The sequence below is a fragment of the Danio rerio genome, chromosome 17 (assembly GCF_052040795.2).
Source record: "Danio rerio strain M-AB ecotype USA chromosome 17, GRCz13ab, whole genome shotgun sequence".
Classification (NCBI taxonomy): Eukaryota; Metazoa; Chordata; class Actinopteri; order Cypriniformes; family Danionidae; genus Danio; species Danio rerio.
The window spans coordinates 18,384,589-18,403,684 of NC_141037.1; the positions used below are offsets into that span (position 1 = coordinate 18,384,589).

Here is a 19,096-nt window from a genome sequence, read left to right on the forward strand (position 1 = left end):
GCGTCTGAACACATCTTAATACCTGATGGAAATTGTAATGTGTCCCGACTGACCACTTGTGACCGGATCATTGAAAATGCATGCAAAGACCAAGTGGAGAGCCAATTTTACTCACTCACTCACTTTCCTTTGGCTTATTCCCTGCATTATCAGGAGAGTTTCCGGGTAGGCTAAATTGTCCGTAGTGTATGAGTGTGAATGAGTGTGTATGGATTTTTCCCAGAGATGGGTTGCAGCTGGAAGGGCATCCGCTGCATAAAACATATGCTGCATCCGCTGCATAAAACATATGCTGGATGAGTTGGCGGTTCATTCCACTGTGGTGACCCCAGATTATTAAAGGGACTAAGCCGGAAAAAAAAATGAACGAATGAATGATATATGGCAGTGAAACCTTTTTATCTCCATCGATTGGTCAACGCATGATACTTTTACTATGAACCGGGGATGGGTTGCTAGTTCGTAAGTTAATAGGCGAACATTAACCATTTTCTCAGAGGATGAAGAGCTGACTTGCTGTAACTCTGACACAAGTTTTATTTATGGAGAAAATTACAAAAGCACAACAGTGTTTGAATGTTCTGTGTTTGTCTGAGATAATTAGCCTGCTGAAATGTGTATATTCTATACAAAATATGAAGCTGATTGGTCAATTCTTGTCATTTGACTCGCAGTGCGCTCGCGGCATTCATTCAACTAGGTGTATATAGTTGTACGTGCAAGCCACACACCTCTATCTCCAGCAGTTGATCTTTGTGCAAATACATGGTGGATTTGACTGATTTGTTGACAATTGACAATATATTTTTATTAAACCACAAGAATTACCATATTTTATCTATAACCTACTGAAAAAAATGTTTATAGTTACTATATACTATATAGTTACTATATAGTTACTATAGTACCTTTTAGTTACTAGTTCTATTGGATTGCGACCCCTGAGGTAATTACATTATAATAAAGACACCGCAATAGCGTCAGATGCAGCAGATTGATTTTAAAATACCAGGTTAAACTTTGTGGCACATTTACAGCACTGATATACATAAAATAATAAATAAATAAATGAAGAATAGACTTGGGTCTACTGGTGTGTGTGCGCCATTGCATGCAAAGTTTCTGTATTTATAACCACCTCAGAACCTCAGAGGATATTGGGGGTCCCGAGTCACTGGCATTGTTATTTTGGGGGTCGCGGGCTAAAAAGTTTGGGAACCACTGTTATGTGGTATAGTATCGTATTGCATTCTGATTCCAGTCATACCAGCACAACCAGTGTATCTGGAATCCACAACTTGATCAGAAACTAACGAACGTGTATGTTTTAGTGAATCGAAAATACAAAAGCTCAACCCCCACTGTCTGATTCATGAACAAATTATTCTTCTGAGTCATAGTCTGTCACTACTGAACAATTTAATGCATTTTTGATTGAGTAAGGTCTATAATAATGAGTCTTATGACCATTTTCTTTCATATTTCAACAAGACAGGTTTCCAGTGTGAATCGCTCTGGAAAAAAAACCTGTTCTATATAATTTACCAGATCAATCAAGACACCATTTTTCATTCACAAGCAAAATAGACAACTGCAATATACAGCACCCATTTAGCTATGATTACAGTTCTGTTTATATATATAGTCACAGGTAGAAAAAACTACAAAAATTTAACGAATATTCCAAGTGACTGTAGACAATCCTCTTTTTGAAGAGACAGATGTCACAAAATGCTGTGCACATATTTAAGGGGCGTTCCACCAGCCTATTTACCTTGCTTTAGCTCTAAAATGAGAGAAAGACAGTTTTTGGAGGTGGAACCCTTTTTTTTTTTTTCAATTAGAGCGAAATGAGTGGAGCTATTATCACAATGCGACAGGCCTCGCCACTTTCCAATAGGTCCTTTGATTGCCATGGAAACCAGCTATCATTGTCATGACCACCTCTGGTGCTACATGTAATTTTCGGTGTGTGAGGGGCACTGATAATGCACAATCAACAGCTAGGAGAGGAAGGCATCATGGCCAATCCGGGAGTGTCTGGCACCAGACCTGCCAGCGAGAAAGTCTCTATGGGGGACAGATTGGACTGCCGCAGAATGAAGCTACTCTTCTCAATGCGGGCTATGAACTTGTTTCCGAATGCAATTTCACTGCTGGAACTGACATTTTCTTTACCTTGAGAGTTTAAATGATGGAGCGGATCATGGCAGGCAGGACGAGACCAACAAGAGCCACTCGCCAAATTTAAATGCGTCTTTCTCCCAAAAGAGGCACGCGCTGAGAAGCTGTACTGTAGCGTTCTTGTTTCTTTATCTTTCGCTCCCTCTGCGTCTATACCGAGCTGTCTGTCACTGATTTACCTATTGTGTTCTTCCCCTTTTAGATCCCGCTAGACGCGCTCTTCCTATTTCTTCTGTCTCTATCTTCTGCTTTCTACCGCAAACCTGGAGAACATCCAATCCTCAGTCGCTCGGCATCCTCATCTATTCTCATCTTCTATTATGTCGGTGTATATCCTCATTTCCATACGTGCGTGGCAGATAAAGACGTCTAAACTGAAAGTGACACTTCAGCGTCAAAACTTTCAGCTATTTAGAGGAATTTAAACTCTCATATTTGTTTGTATAAGCTGTTTTATGTATGATAGGTGTCATCTGCATGCTTTACCAAATGATACTCCACAGATGGTGAAAAGAGGGCAGAGCTCAGCTCACAGGTGAAACATGCAACACTATAGTTTAACACCAGAAAGACATAAATAGCAGCTCCTTCCTTTATTTTTTTATATCTATACTTGTTTGGGGTTTTTTTTTTTTCTTTCTCTGAAGGTTTTTTAAAAACTACATAAATAGAGAAGCTTTTTATATTGGTTGCCAGAATGGTGATTTTAATCATGTAATCGTTATCAAATTTATCGTTATTAAAAATGTATTTTCATCAAACCAATAACAAAATGATTGTACATATTTATTACAGCTGATAATAATAATAATAATAATAATAATAATAATAATAATAATTTCCATCATGGCTCAGTGGTTAAAAATGATGTTTCACAGCAAGAAGGTCACTGGATTGAGTCCCAGCTGGGTCAATTGGCATTTCTGTGTGGACTTTGAATGTTATCCCCATGTTGGCGTGGGTTTCCTCCGGGTGCTATGGTTTCCCCCACAGTGCAAAGACCTGTGTTATAGGTGAATTGAATAAACTAAATTAGCCATAATGTATTAGTGCATACTTGGTGCATAAGTTGGTGGTTTTTCCACTATGGCGAACCCTAATGAATAAAGGAACTAAGTTGAAGGAAAATGAATAAACGAATGAATGATTTCCACCAGGTAAACCAGAGTTTCATTATGATATATTGCAAAATTTAATTTAACACTGTAAAGATTTTGCTAATGGAACACAGGATTGCAATTTGTAAATCATTTTGCCAAATCAAAGATTTAAATGCAACAGTTTCCTTGCTTTCTGAAGTTTTAGTTTTTAAAATAAAAGATAACCTAATTGTTAGTTGTTGTTTTTTTTCATAATCAGGTTCAGAACAATTGACATTAAAATATGAAGGTTTACAATTACCAGCCTATATTGTTACCCACTTATAAATAGATAATAGTTATTAATAAGTTAATAATTATCAGTATCAGCCAAAAATTCTGATGTATTAATATGATTTTGATTTTGAGAATACACTCAAAAAAAATTTAACTGCTGTTTGTTCAAACTACTTATTTAAAATAAGCTGAAACAACAATTATTGAGTTTTTTTTAGACAGCCTATTTGTTTTATGGTAATTTTTTAATCTTATAATTGTTATATTTTAATCCACTTAATTTTGTATAAATCAAAGAGTTAACTTAATTCCTTCATGTTGTCTCAACACAAATCGATTGTGTGGAACCCAGTATTATTTAACAGTATGATTTTAGATTTTAGAGTTTACATTTTAGACACTGTTGTGTTTTTTTTTTTTTTATTTAGCCAACAAAAATAATTCCAGACAGTGAGAGAAGAACAATTGTGCATCTTAGAGCAACGATACAGCGTTTTGTACTTGAATTAGTCCTACTGTAAATACAGTGCTTGCTTCCAGAATCGAATATTTTGATACTGTATTGAAGGTAAAACCAAACAAAAAAAGATCTGACAAAAAAAATAAATAAATTCACAGTACTCAGAAAACAACAGTCACAAACTACGCAGATTATATCTTCACTAAAAGCCACAAAAAGGACAAAAATAAATAAATAAAATAAGTCTTTCTTTAGAAGACAAAAAATAAAAAAATAGGACATATTGAGAAATTTCCTTGCTCTGTTATGCATAGTTTGGGAAATATTTGATAATAATAATAATAATAATAATAATAATAATAATAATAATAATAATAATAATAATAGTAATAATAATAATAATAATAATAATAATAATAAATTCACATGAGGGTTAATTTCCATAACAAAATTAAAAAATACATATTTTCTTTCAGCATTTCTCCTCTAGATTTCATCACTGTTTGCTTCATCCTTACTTCATTTTCTTGTTTGTCCCTTCCTTCCAGCAGCGTGTAACACCTGCATTTTCTCTGGTTGTTGTTGGTTAATTTCATGTATTTTAGGGAAGATGAGAGGGCAGTCCATGGAAACAGCTAAATTGTTTCCTGAGCACTGGTGTGAACGCTTTCGAACAGACCACCCAAATATGTGAGCCATTGGTAATTACGTGGTTTATCTGTTCAGATCTTGGCTTCTCCAAAGAGAAAGACAAATAACCCACTGGAACAAACAATAGGATAAGACAAAAGCTGAGGTTGGAGCAAGAACAGATGCATTTCGTTATGTGCTAAAACTCAACGGTGCCTTCAGAACTGAATGTAATATAGCAATAACAAATTGTGTGAGGCAATTGTAATATTTTTATGCAATTTTGTATTTACAATTAACAAAAAACTAGGTAAGTGCAATGGTATAACTACGAAAGGGACCTATTATGCCCTTTTTTACAAGACATAAATTAGGTTTCTGTTATCTGAGTTTGTACTCTGTAAAAAAGTGAAAAGTAATTACTCCAGTATGTTACATCTACATGAATTAATTAGCTTCCACCAAATTTATTATGGTTTTCGATAATAAATAAGTTGGAAAAACTAAATTGTTTTAGGTATAAAAAGTTGAAGTAATTTATTTAACTTGATCCAATATATGGCTTTGTTTCAGTGTGTGTATCACTCAGAGCTGCTTATAATCATGAGGAAGAAATTGTTACATTAGAAATAATGTTGTACAAAGGGAGATTAAATGTCAATCAAATTTCTGCAGACTGTTTGAATGTGATAATAAAAAAATAAACATACCTATAATTACACCCTTCTACATAAAGCCTGGTTTATACTTCTGCGTCAAGTGACCGGCGTAACTCACGACGCAGGCAACGCGTGTAGCTGTGCATTTATACTTCTGCGCGCTGTCTCTGTTGGTCTGCATTAACACTTCCGAAACGCTAGTTGGCAGTGAAGTGTAAATGTTTCTCTGTGTCGAGTTTCTTCGCTTCTGTTTTGCGTTTCCTGAACACTTCCTGGTTGTACAAGTGACTCAAACTCGCTCATTTTGAGGCAGGAACCAGCAGACGTGCAACAGCTTTAACTATGAGGTAAACACAAAACAAAAATTTTCATCCGGAGCTCCTTCATGGGACTAAACACTTGTAAACAATCGCTACATTGGGTTCGCGGCATTCGCGCGGCTCTCGGTCCCGCCCCGACTCGTCAGCGCTACCAAGCCAACCAATCACAGAGCTTGCGCTACGCGTTGTTGCGACGTGTAGTTACATTTTTTGAGAGGTGCACGTTAGTGACGGCGACGGCCACGGCGAAGGGCTATGCGTCAGCGCCGTAGCATACGACGGTGTTTGACGCAGAAGTATAAATCAGCCTTTACTTTGCTGGCTATATTTACACAAACTACCACATAACTGTGCTTAAACCCTTTATAAAAAAAGTTTTTTTGCATAATAGGTCCTCTTTTATACATGTAAAATCAGCTAGGCTTGATCAAAATGTGAGAAAATAAATTTATTTAATCTAGTTTTGGATTAACAGTGTATTCTTGTATGGTTTTTGGAATTGTCATTTAATTTGAAACTCTAGCAGCCCAGGTGTGAGATATTAAACCTTGTGCCTTGAGATATTACCTTGGCAGATGCCAAAGTAATGCAAACAGGGTCTCAATGAATGTGCTTTGTCTTTGTGGGTCCATTCAGGCTGAAGAAACTCTTTTGTTGATAAACTTGTCTGGCCAGTGTCTGAACAGGGTCTGTAACTATCTACCACATTTGCATGCAACCCAGGCTCATTCTGATTACGAACCCATATATACATTTCTAGAGTGCCAAATAAGTCACAGGAGCTACGTTTTTGTTTTTGCAAATCCGCCAGAGACTGTTGTGTATGCTTTTTGAGATCTCAAGTTTCTCTCGAGAGTGCCATTTGTGCCTAATGCTCTCATGTAAATCCACCAGAGGCCGCTGTCGACTGACTGACTGATTCCCCCACCCACCCACTTCCCTAAACCCAATTGACAGTGTTTTTAAAAAAAAAAAAAATTCCAAAAAAGAAAAGTACTCACGGCAGCCTGATTTTTACCATGTTTTCAGATTTTACCACATTCTCACCCTGTTATTTACTTTTATTACTCTCACCATGTTTATTTTATTTTTAGGCTTTTGTCTTACCTGCTTTCTGGAACCATTCTTTACTGGACTCGAACCCTGTCATCACTGCCAACTCTGCTCTAGCGAGCAGAGCGAGCCACTGGGCAAACAGGTAACAGCGGAGAAGGCACACAGAGGTAAGCGTGAAAGGGAGCAGCATCATACCACCCAGTAACAATTGTTTTAAAGATAAAATGCAGCCATACGTTCCTCTGGATACATAATTCGCGATCTCCAAAAACATATATAGGGCTACATGTTCAGAATGAGTCTACAGTATGTTGTTTGCATGGCTTGTTTAGGCACCTCCACCTTAACACTGGCCCTTCCTAAAACATATTATACACAGGACAACTCCTATACACTTTTGCAGACTCATTTGGACTTCTTGAAGATGACTGACTGCTGATAAGATTTACAACTAGATTTTATACCACATTTTTGTAAAGAAAAAATGGGAAATAATTACTTTAAGCTACAGGATGCATTAACAGATAAAGAGTGACAGTAAACTCTGAAGAAAAATACTGAAGAAAAAAGAAGAAGAAAAGAGAGAATGACTGAGATAGATGTTAGAATTGAAAATATGCATTGATTTATGATCAATCTGATTCAATTGTTTAATATTTCAATAGAATTTTTTTAGCCACAAAACCTGCACTCCAAAGCAACATTCCATTTTAATGAAATATATATTGGGCATAAGGGACTAGAAGTTGTCCATGTTCAGTCCATATCCATAAGCTAATTTCAGAAGTGACCTAAGTTAAAACTTTCCCAACTTCATTTTCCAAATGGAAGTTTTTACCTCTGGCTCAAACAGAATGATCTCTAAGTGCAATTCCTAGTTAAGCTCCTGCGCACAATCACGCCTAGAACTCAAGCATCTGTGAAGCTTTCTAAATTTCATGAGCAGAAGACAAGTTTAGGCTTTTAAGAACTGTAATCCACTTATGGTTTGCACACGTTTCCTCACGCCGGCTGCTCTGAGGGAAAATGCTCGCTTTAAAGGATTCTATTGTTAAAGATGAGTGAAGCACTACAAATATGTGCATTGAATAAAGCATGCGACTAATAATGCAGAAGAGCTGCCACAGGATTCCTTATACTGTAGGACTACCCCAGAGAAATAGTCCGTCACACAGAAATGATGTACTAAGAACAGCACTTGAGTATTTGCTAAAGTTTTGCATACAGTCAACATTATCACAACCACATTCACATGGATCTGCAAAATAAACTAAAAAAAAAAAAATAAGTGTAGGCCTACCCAAAAAGCCTGCCCGATTTCATCTGAAAACATAATGAAAATGTATTTTACATATTCTCAAAAAATGTCTGTGTAATTTATATGGTTTCATTTATATGAAATCTTACAATTTTAAAAGGAGGTGTGGCCCCAAATCCCACCCTTAAAGCCAACCGTCATTGGGGAATGAGCCAAATATAAATGAAATTGCACCAATTCATGCACTGTAAAACCCAAAAGATTAAGGTAACTCGAACCATTTGAGGAAAGCGATTGCAACAAACCATTTAAGATCAAAAACTAATCCTAATGAGTACTGTGAACTTAATCCATATGAGTAAATGAAGCATTTTGAGCACAGTAAAAACCAATACATGAAGAGAACTTAAACCAACTGAGTACTGTAAAACCCAATCAGTTAAGGCAACTCAAATTATTTGAGGAAACCGATTGCTACAAATCATTTGAGTTAAAAAACTAATCTATATGAGTACTGTGAACTTATTTCATATAAGTTGAAGTAATGAGGTATTTAATTAACTCATTACTTTCAACACTGAGTTATATAAATATATGATTTCACATAAGTAGTATAAACTTTCTGTAAACTTTGAGTTAATTACACTCATTTTGTTTGATAAAGTTGACTGTTGGGTTTTACAGTGTACAAATTAGCCACTAAATAAAAAAGTTATGCATTGGAAATGCTGTTTGTTGTGTGCCAAGTCACTGTATACAGTACATCCAACTTGCAAACACATGAACATAATGTTTTAAAATATAGCAACCTTTAGTTTAAATTCTAATTTCAAATGATTTATTATTTTAAATTGCAGATAAATAAAAGAAATAAACCAAAAATATATAAATCCCAAAAAAATCTATCAATATTATTCCATAAAATCTGCCAGTGAGGTGTAGCGTTACATCATGTTTAAAGTCCACATCTAAAGTCTATACGTTAAACACAGTGCATATAAAGCAAATATGTTTAATTCTAAATAGTATAGCAAACAACACTATCTGAAGAGAGAAAAAAAAGTTTTTACATGCAAAAAAAAAACTGTGTTTAAAAATAATGATGTAAATTGTAAGCATTAAATGCTAAAACCTGTTAGATGTTGTTAAATTTACAGTATATAATGTTTAGTCTGTATCACTTCGGAATAATGTTCCAGTAGTTTTTTTTAATGTATTTACTAGCATTAAGTATGAATAATCTTGTGAATAACTTATTAATCATAATTCAACATTAACTAATGCGTCATTAAAATCCAAAGTTGTGCTTGTTAACGTTAGTTAATGCACAGTGAGTTAACATTAACTAAGATGATTTATTCATTCATTCATTCATTTTCTTGTCGGCTTAGTCCCTTTATTAATCCGGGATCGCCACAGCGGAATGAACCGCCAACTTATCCAGCAAGTTTTTACGCAGCGGATGCCCTTCCAGCCGCAACCCATCTCTGGGAACTAAGGTGATTTAAATTAATGTAAATAACATTTACTAACATTAATAACGTTGATTAAATACTGTAATTAGTATATTACTAATTGTTTGTTCATGTCAGTAAATACATGAACTAATGGACTTTTATTTTAAAATGTGTTACCGTTTAGTCTGCATAACACACAAACACACACATCATAAAGTCCTGTATGTACAGAAACTCAAAAGGCAGGGAAAAAATAATAGCCAGGAATCCCCAATAATAGCGAAAGCACAGTCATTTGTTTAAATTTGCCATCTATTGAAAAGAGGCATCCTGGTGTTCACAATCCACTCGGCACACAGATAAAACTTGACAAAATCCACAAGTGTTTTGACAGATTTGAGAAGCTCCACTGCACTCGAAGCATTTCCCCGAAATGAGCTTTTGCCACCACTGCCCCATGCTTCATTTCCATCCCTACAGTAACCCTTTAGTCTAAATTTACCACCACAGATTTTCTGTCACTCTTTATTCTTTTTTTAATTTCCTTTCAGTTTCATACAGCGTTCGGCTCTTACAGGAGCTCACAACCATTTCTCTTCCTGTTAGTCAAGCGTAATGTGACGCTCCATATTTTGTACAGGTTACGGCGGCCAAATTATCACCCAATAATTCTTAATAATTTCAATAATAATATGTAACCATTTGAATTGCCACAGTAGAGTCATAAAATAACGCCCCAGGACTCGAGCTCCAATTCATTTTCTCTCTCCATGTGGCTGACAATGATTCATTATTGGGCTTAATGCAGTGCGCAAGGAAATGGAAAGCACACGCTCCGGTTAATTGGAAGCTTTGTTGCTACGATAAGGATTGCATGAAAGGCGGTTAATATCAAAATCTGCTATCTGTAAACAAACGCTCCAAAACATGGCACTAAAGGATAATGAATTAATGCAAATTTGTTTTTATTATGATCTAGAAAACACAGTATTAGTGGTATCCTAAGAATGAGTTCATCTGATTTAAAAAGAAAATCTGTGCAGTCAGATCATTCACTGGAGGTCTTTCAGTCTCCCTATCTAGAATAGATATATCTTTATTTGTTCCACGGTGGGGATTTTTTGCAGTTTTTTTTTTCATCCCACCATTAAATAGTATATAAAAAAGAATGAAATAAAATAACAATACTTAAATACTACTTTATGAATTTCATTGTTCAATAATTTATTTTGTAATGATTGTATTGTATTGTTAGTTTTATTAATGTATTCCATTAAATAAAATAAAATAAATCTACAAAAATCCTTTTGTACGCATTAAAAGTGTCCAAGAAGATGTCCAAAATCTATACATGCAATGACTCAGAGACTTTTTATGACTGCATGTCACTAATGTGAAAATGAAGGATGTCAACTGTATGATGACTGAAATCACCAAACAGCCTTAAACAATCACTAAATGGAACAAATTAAGAATGGAGGTAAGGGTCCAATGAAGAAAGGACTGAACAAGAAATGGAAGGAAAGAAAGACCAAATTAATAAAGTAAGGATTCAAGGAAGGACTGAACAAACTCAGGAAGGAATGAACGAATGAAAAAAAAAAAAAAACCTAATGAAATACCTAATACTCAATACTCTTGAGTACTTTTAAAAGAGCTACTTTTTACTCAAATTTTAAGCAATATTTACAACAGAAACTTCAACTCAACTCGCACTACATTTTTGGGCAAGTACGGGTACTTTTACTTGAGTTTTTTCAGTACTTTTTCCACCACTGGCTATAGGTAAATTAAATGAACTAAATTGGTCATAGTGTATGAGTGTGTGTGTGTGTGTGTGTGTGTGTGTGTGTGTGTGTGTGTGTGTGTGTGTGTGTGTGTGTGTGTGTGTGTGTGTGTGTGTGTGAACGTAGTAGTGAAGGGGTGTTTCCCAGTTCTGGATTGTGGCTGGAAGAGCATGCGCTGCGTAAAACATATGCGAGAATAGTAGGTGGTTCATTCTACTGTGGCAACCCCTGATAAATAAGAAAAAAAGAATGAAAAATCAAATATTATGTTATTGCTGTTGTTGTTATTATTATTATTATTATTATTATTATTATTATTAATTGAATGTCAACTACTAGGATTGATTCCTTAAGATGTGTATCTTTGTGTATCTTTAAAAATCCCTCATTATACTTCTATACTTCTATACTGTATTAATAGTTCTATACTGTTTCATTACAGAATACAAAGTATACTACAATTTAACTTACAGACACCTTTTCCTACAAATTAACATTATTGTTAATTATTAATCCTTAACTACTTTAGCTAAGAACATTGCATTTACACAAAAGTACAATGATTTATTATTCCAAAAAACTTAATTTTTTATGATGCAGCCACTTTTAAATGATGCAAGTCATGTTAGATAAAGAATGTGTTTATAGCTCTACCCAGAGACTCAACACATCAGGAGAGGATTCAGACAATCATCTATTCTTTTGTCACTGCTTCACAAACAATAAAAACTTAGAAGAAAGGGGGGAAATCTGGCCTTTTAGACGTGCTCGATTCAAGCGGCCACTTAGTCTGTGCAGGTTGTGGATGCGGCGAGAGCTGAAGCTTGGTGACCTGTGAAGTCAGAGAGCAGTGAAGGCAGATTAAAGCTAATGGTCCCGATGACTGACTCCCTCACTGCCACTGTCAGCACAGCACAGCACCGCACCGGCCGATTTCAAGGACAAACCCAGATCCGGGAGATTTAAGGAAAGCCAAACAGTGGACAACAGCACCGCATCAGGACACGCTTGACTGCAGAGCCACGGGCTTTCACCGCAGGCTGATTTTCTGCATTGATTTATGCAGTGGAGTGGCATCATTTAGCTATATATAGATAATATAGAAAAAAAGTAAATTCTTGCAAATTGGCTTAATGGAAGTATACAGAATATGAGAAAAATAAGCTTTAATAGCTTAATGCACATAAATGTACCATAAAAAAATAGAAAAATGGACTTTAAGATATATATGTGATCACATTTTTTTCTTTCAGAAAAAGTCTTAATTGTTTTATTTCGGCTGGAATAAAAGCAGTTTTCAATTTTTTTTAAATATTTCAAAGGTCAAAATCATTAGTCCCTTTTAGCTATATATATATTTAATTAGGCCTTTAAAAGGCACTTTAAGCTGTATAAAAGTGTCTTGAAAAATATCTAGTCAGATATTAAATTACTGTCATCATGGTAAAGATAAAATAAATCAGTTATTAGAAATGAGTGATTAAAACTATTATGTTTAGAAATGTGTTAAAAAAAATCTTCTCTCTGTTAAACAGAAATTGGGGGAAACAATAACAAAGGGGGCTAATAATTTAGGGAGGTAATAATTCTGACTTAAACTGTATACTAAAAAAAAAAAATATATATATATATATATATATATATATATATATATATATATATATATATATATATATATATATATATATAGGCAAGGCAAGGCAAGGCAAGTTTATTCATATAGCACATTTCATACACAGTGGCAATTCAAAGTGCTTTACATAAACAGGAATAAAAAAGACAAGTTTAGGAAAATAAAATGCAGACAATAAAAATTATTAAAAACAGATAAAAACAAATTAAAATGAGTTAAAATAGGTTATAAAAGAATGAAAAAGAAAACGAAAAACATAATAGTGCGATCTGTCGGACGCAGCACAGTGCTCATTCAGTAAAGGCACAGCTAAACAGATGTGTTTTCAGTCTTGATTTGAATGTGCCTAATGTTGGAGCACATCTGATCATTTCTGGAAGCTGATTCCAGCAGCAAGGGGCGTAGTGGCTGAAGGCAGATTCACCCTGCTTAGACTGAACTCTTGGAACTTCTAGTTTATATGATCCTAAAGATCTGAGTGATCTGTTAGGTTTGTATTCAGTGAGCATATCTGTAATGTATTGAGGTCCTTGGCCATTTAGTGATTTATAGACCAGTAATAATACTTTAAAATCTATTCTGAATGTAACTGGCAGCCAGTGTAGAGACCTGAGGACAGGTGTGATGTGCTTGTTGTTTAGAAGTGCTAACTTAACAGTTTTAGTCGTTTTCACTACAGAAGTCTCAGATATACATTTAATAGACACCAGATTTGAATGATTTGCTATACGGTCTGAAAGAGTCTTTGGTTTTCTGTCACGTAATAAGACACATATCTGCGTAGAGAAAGCTACAGACACACTGGGTTCCTGCTTGTTCTGTAAACATCTGATAAAGACACTGTTACCTAAGCAGGCCCCCGAGACACATCAATGGCAGTTTTTAAGTTCACCAGCTAAAGATGAGGTGTTTTTTGGGACCTGGCGCTGTCGCAAAGACCTGAGGCCTTTCCTAGGTGTAGGGCGAGGTGGGCTTAGAGATGGGCGTGTGGCTTGCTGACTTTTGGTTGCTAACTGGGGGCTAGCAGCAATGGAGTGTGAGAGTTTAGTTCCAGCACACACCAGTTCCTCCATCTTTTTTGAAAAATCCAAGAGAGGCGAGCAAGATGACAATGAGAACGTGTCCGGTGACAGAGGCTGTGGGTCTGGGGTTTCTGGCTGCTGAGATATGTTTACCTGGCTGTTTTCCTGGGGATCATCAATGAGTGCTGAGACTTGATGCTGTTCTGATGCATCACAGTCTGCCTGTGTTGAGCTCAGTGTGCAGGGCGCAGACGGCAGTTTGTCCGTTATCGGCGGTTGTTGTGGCTGCGTGGTGTTATCTCTGTCCTTGTAGGATGCGTCAGCCACAAGTCCACTCAGGAGCTGATTTGAAGTCCTGTGGTCATCCGGACATTTGCTAGGTGTGTGTGTGTCATTCAGTTCAGTGGCATACACAGCTGATGTATATATATGTTTGTGTGTGTGTGTGTGTGTGTGTGTGTACATACATACATACATACATATATATATATATATATATATATATATATATATATATATATATATATATATATACATATATATATATATATATATATATATATATATATATATATATATATATATATATACATATATATATATATATATATATATACATACATACATACATACATACATACATATATATATATATATATATATATATATATATATATATATATATATATATATATATATAAATATATATATATATATATATATATATATATATACATACATACATACATATACATACATACATATATATATATATATATATATATATATATATATATATATATGTGTGTGTGTGTGTGTGTGTGTGTGTGTGTGTGTGTGTGTGTATGTATATATATATATATATATATATATATAGTTTTTTTTATTCTAAAAGCAATCCCTGTATTAGCAGCTTTATTCTAGAGTGAAATGTAATGGTTTCCATTGCATTGTTTTGAACAGTATCTGCAGCCAGCGTCTTGCATAAAAACAAATAGAAAGAAACAGAATCCCCAACACACAAACATGCACATTTAGAAATCCAGCTTAAATATTTCATACCTGCTGTCAATAATGAATAGCAGAACTGTAAATCATGAATCATGCATTACACCCATGCACACTTACAAAACACACGAGTGCTGCGTGTGATAAAATGAGCCACATGTGGCACCCAGGAAACACGTTCTGTCCCACAGCGACCGTCCCATAATACCCAGCTCCGAGCCACCCTTTGCTCTCCATCGGGATCACACAGATTAAAACGCAGCGCTCTGGCCTATATGAATATTACATTTCCTGTCTATAATTCAATGTATCAGTGCCAAACAGCTGGGGAAAGAGTGTGCCAATATTAGTGAACATCCCCTCAGCGCTGGAGCGGCTTAATTTTTCATAGCCCAGAGAGCTGAAAGTCAGAGAAGTGCACAAGTACAATGTGATGCACCATACTGTATGCATTCAATAAACATATGGCATGCGAGCAAGAACGTTTCGAGGCTCGTCTTCACTCGGGTTCCTCTCAGCTCTGTGTTTTTTTCGCTCGGCCTATAGGGATTGTGTCTGCTGGAGTTTCTCTGCCGGTGTCTGGTGTAAACTGGCCTCTGGGCAAACCTTGAGCACTGGCCAAATCTTCTCCTGCAACACTGCAATACTGCTAAAAGCTGCTCTTGCATAACCGCGCTCTTTGCTGCCTCTAAAAAAGATGTCTGGCTTCCAACAAAATGGCTGTTTTGAATATTTAGTCTGCATAACAGTATATGTTTATAACCCAAGTTCTTATTCCCTTTAAAAATGGCTTTACAGCATTTCATTGTCAAAATAATGAATTGAAATAATTATATATGCACTGAAAATTCCGGGGTGTGACAAAAGAAGGTATGTCAACATTTTCAGTGATTTTTTTATTTGATAACAACAATTAAATAGTTTTGCTTGGTGGGTTTGAATCATTTAAGACACATATATACAAATAAATAAATAAATAAATAAATAAATAAATAAATAAATTTTATTTAATATATAAAAGCATACAATTGATATAACCTAATATTGAACAAAACCACCAGTTGGTGGCGACAGTTCATTAATGCATCTTAATGTGTTAATCACTAAATCAATCATTCAATTGTTTTATTCAAAACAGGTGACTGATTCAGAAACCTAAGCCATATTTCCACTATAAGGCCGAATCATAGCTTTTGGGTACAATTTTTTTCTAATATTTACTTGTAGCAAAATATGAAGAAATAAATAGTGTGCTTCTGCTTAGCCAGCTTTGGAGAAGCTGCCAGCCAAGCAACAGGATGATGATGTCACTCACATGCTCTCTACCAATCCATCTACCAATACGGCTCAGCATGGTGCCATGCCGCTTCAGGCTTATGTGGGAAAAAAATCCCGAAACCATACTCAACATTTCTCAAAAAGTTTTGGCAAAATAGTTGAAAAGTGACTTTAGTAAATGACAATGTTTATGAATTAGGTCTCCAGACTGCAACTAGATGGTCAGATATTGCAACCGTTTTCTATCAGATGTCGTCTAAGACACATCATCGAACAAACCAAAAGTCTAACAGAGTGTCTTGTTTGATCTGTGCAAGCCACAGATCATTTATCAGCTAAAATTAAATAAGTATCACTAGACTAGACAAATCTTTTACATGACCTTTGAACAGTACTGTTAGAGCTTGTTACAAAGCTATAAAATACAAACCACAAATTAATCTAGTTTAAGCCAAATGGAACAGCAGTATTATTCTTCACAACACTGAAAAGTAAAACAGCTGAAACACAACAGCAATCAGGATTGAAGCCTTTCATTTTATAAATCCATTAAATTTAAAAGAACAAGCTCAAACTTATTGGAAATACATGTGTTTTTTTTTTTCTTTTTTTTTTTGCAAAACATGAAAAACGTTGCTCCGGATGCATTTTGTTGCACAATTCGGATGAAAAATCAGCTAGAGGCACTGTTTAAATGTTTGTGAATCTGAAATATTTACTTACGGCACGTTTGGCTGTAGATTTTAGAAACACTTCCTTCTTGTAAATATTTACAAGATGGCAGGGTTTGTCAAACTAGTTACCTATAGAAGCACCGACTTAAAACCTTGTAAACCCAACCAAAAATAGTCAAAAAGTGACCTAAGTAAATGACAGTGGCATGAACCAGGGCTCCAGACTGCAACTAGATGGTGAGATATTGCAACCTTTTTCTGCCAGGTCGACGAAACATTGAACCACTACCAATTTAGTAACCCTATAATGACATCTAAGACACATCATCGAACAAACCAAAAGTCAAACAGAGTGTCTTGTTTGAACTGTACCCCACAAATCATTTGTCAGCTAGAACCAAATACTACATAAAAACATAAATTTCCCAGCTCAGACCTATTGGAAATAAATGGTTAGGGTGCAAAACATTGCTCCGGGTGCATTTTGTTGCACATTTCGGATGACAAATCCACTAGAGAGCTTTTATCATTTTTGTGAATTTGAAATACATTTCTTACGGCACGTTTTGTAGTACATTTCAGAAACACTTCCTTCTTGTACATATTAACAAGATGGCGTGTCATACTGGTTACCTATAGAACCACTGACCTAAAACTGTGTAAACCCAACAGGTATTTTTTTTTATAAATGTAAAAAGTAAGGAAAAGTGCACTGCAACCGCATAGTTTTGCCTTGATTTCACATTTCTTTTATCTTTTTTGTGTAGCCATGCTTCACTAGATTCGATGAGACCTTACAAGGTGAGCTACGAAGCAATCTGATCACACCAGAAACGTTGTCAGCATATTTTGGAAAACACTGGAAACCAGACAGGCAAAACTAGCTTTTCACAACAACAAACAAATATTTGACAACAAATATTTCTCAAGAAAACAACTATTTTTATGTTGCTTTAACTTATTTTAATAAGGTAATCAGGTTTCAATTAATTTGTTTAAGTTATACAAAGTTTAACGTAATACATCAGTCTGTTTGATTGATGTAAGTTGAGATGACTAGAAAAGTAAATTTGATTCAACTAAAAATGTAAGGCAGCAGTATTTTGTTGTGCCAAAAATCAATAAATTAATCATATTCTACATGAATAATATGATTAAGAACACATATCCAATCTATCATTGTTTATTTGGAAGCAGTATTGCTATTAGTAACACACACTTGCTGAATAAAACTTTTAAAATTGCATTCATTTAATTTCAAGGGAAAATAAAATCTTATTCCAAACTTTGAATGTTAATGTGACGTCTACCAGAAAGAAATAATACACAGCAACAGCCAGCTAATAGTTTAAATTACTGCCGTTGCAGCTGTTTTACAAAAACAACACACCATTGAAGTGATTTCTACACAGTTAAGAATGAACGCATCCTGCCAAACAACACCTCAAAACCATGGAAAAGCAACTGCATGGCTCTGGCTTTCATGGACTATTGCTTTAATATCACTCTGGCTGTGGTGTATAAAAGAATCACGGCCAACATTCACACCATATCAGATAACTCTTCATCTACCAGTGTAAATGCGTGAAGTGTGACGTGACACCTTTCTGTGTGTCTGTTCACCCTGCCGATTGAGCTGCCAAAGCATGACCTGCTGAGCCTCTATACCAGCTTCATGCTCAAATACTGCACTTTCAATCATTCTACAATTAACAGCGAGCTGCCTTTTTATGCAATGCTTTGAGTAAAAAGTCATGCTGAATTTAAAAATGCATAAATTACAACATGTGCTATGTTAGTTTCACTGAGATATTGTATTTTTCAAATAGTTAGACTTTTTTTTTTTTACTTTCTGGCCTTTTAATAATGTAATGATGTTTTTGTTTTAAATTTGTCTACATAGTTTGATACCTAAAATAAGTGTTAAATAAATTAAAAAATCATATTAATTAGCTAGTTTCCAAGACCATTAGCAAAGCACTGAATTAGCAAACCAACTAAATTCAATAAATGAATGTACATTAAATGTTTTAATGCTATAGTTATATTTAATGATGAATGAGCATTGATAAGTTTATTTATAAACTAATTTCAAGAGGATCACATGCTTATGCTTGACCACAGCTGGTCCCGCATTAGCTAACACATGATTCACCAATCGGATGATTTCTAAATAAACAGAGTTTCTTAACTCAGTTATCTTCATCTTGAAGAATCCCCCCTTTCACCCTTACTCCTTCCCCCTTTTCCTTTTCCAGCGGCCCAGTGGTTAGCATTGTTGCCTCACAGTAAGA

At 35.1% G+C, this 19,096-nt stretch overlaps 1 protein-coding gene and 1 long non-coding RNA gene across 30 annotated transcripts in view; both read right to left on the bottom strand.

The window, feature by feature from the left end:
- The window catches only part of nrxn3a (neurexin 3a), a 546,850-nt gene that overhangs the window by 271,806 nt on the left and 255,948 nt on the right, over positions 1 to 19,096 (bottom strand). The window lies entirely within an intron of this gene.
- On the bottom strand, positions 4,624 to 8,458 carry LOC147833051 (uncharacterized). Its single transcript, XR_015513241.1, has 3 exons — positions 5,944 to 8,458; positions 5,087 to 5,387; positions 4,624 to 5,048 (listed from the first exon to the last, which is right to left on the bottom strand). It is a non-coding gene; the product is annotated as an uncharacterized LOC147833051 (long non-coding RNA).